Genomic DNA, 843 nt, shown 5'->3' with positions numbered 1-843 from the left:
ATTCCTGTCATGTTTTCCTTTTATTCTTAGATATATTTTAGAACTTGCTTGATATTTCTCCATTTTAAATTAACTAAACATATATATATATATAAAAAATAATCTCATGTCTGTCTCTCTTTACATTTCATTTCCCTGGTAGCTGCCTCAAATGCTCCTATAAATCCATCATCTTAGGCTGTCTTACATACATATAACGAACTTGGGCAGGGGTAAGAAGATAATTACATGCAGAAACCCTTCAGGGTACTAAATGCTCAAGCGTAGAATCATAGAATCATTAAGGTTGGAAGAGACCTCCAAGATCATCGAGTCCAACCATCAACCCAACACCACCATGCCCACTAAACCATGTCCCTAAGCGCCTCATCTACACGTCTTTTAAATACTTCCAGGTTTGGTGACTCCACCACTTCCCTGGGCAGCCTGTTCCAATGTTTAACCACTCTTTCAGTAAAGAAATTTTTCCTCACATCCATTCTAAACCTCCCCTGGCGCAACTTGAGGCCATTTCCTCTCGTCCTTTCACCAGTTACTTGGGAGAAGAGACTGACACCCACCTCGCTACAGCCTCCTTTCAGGTAGTTGTAGAGAGTGATGAGGTCTCCCCTCAGCCTCCTTTTCTCCAGGCTAAAGAACCCCAGTTCCCTCAGCCGCTCCTCATAAGACTTCTTCTCCAGACCCCTCACCAGCCTCGTTGCCCTTCTCTGGACACGCTCCAACATCTCAACATCCTTCTTGTAGTGAGGGGCCCAAAACTGAACACAGTATTCGAGCCTGTGCGGTCTCACCAATGCTGAGTACAGGGGCACGATCACTTCCCTACTCCTGCTGGCCACACTA

Source organism: Pygoscelis adeliae, unplaced genomic scaffold (assembly GCF_000699105.1).
Source record: "Pygoscelis adeliae isolate BGI_AS28 unplaced genomic scaffold, ASM69910v1 Scaffold66, whole genome shotgun sequence".
Lineage (NCBI taxonomy): Eukaryota > Metazoa > Chordata > Aves > Sphenisciformes > Spheniscidae > Pygoscelis > Pygoscelis adeliae.
This window is presented reverse-complemented; position numbering follows the sequence as displayed.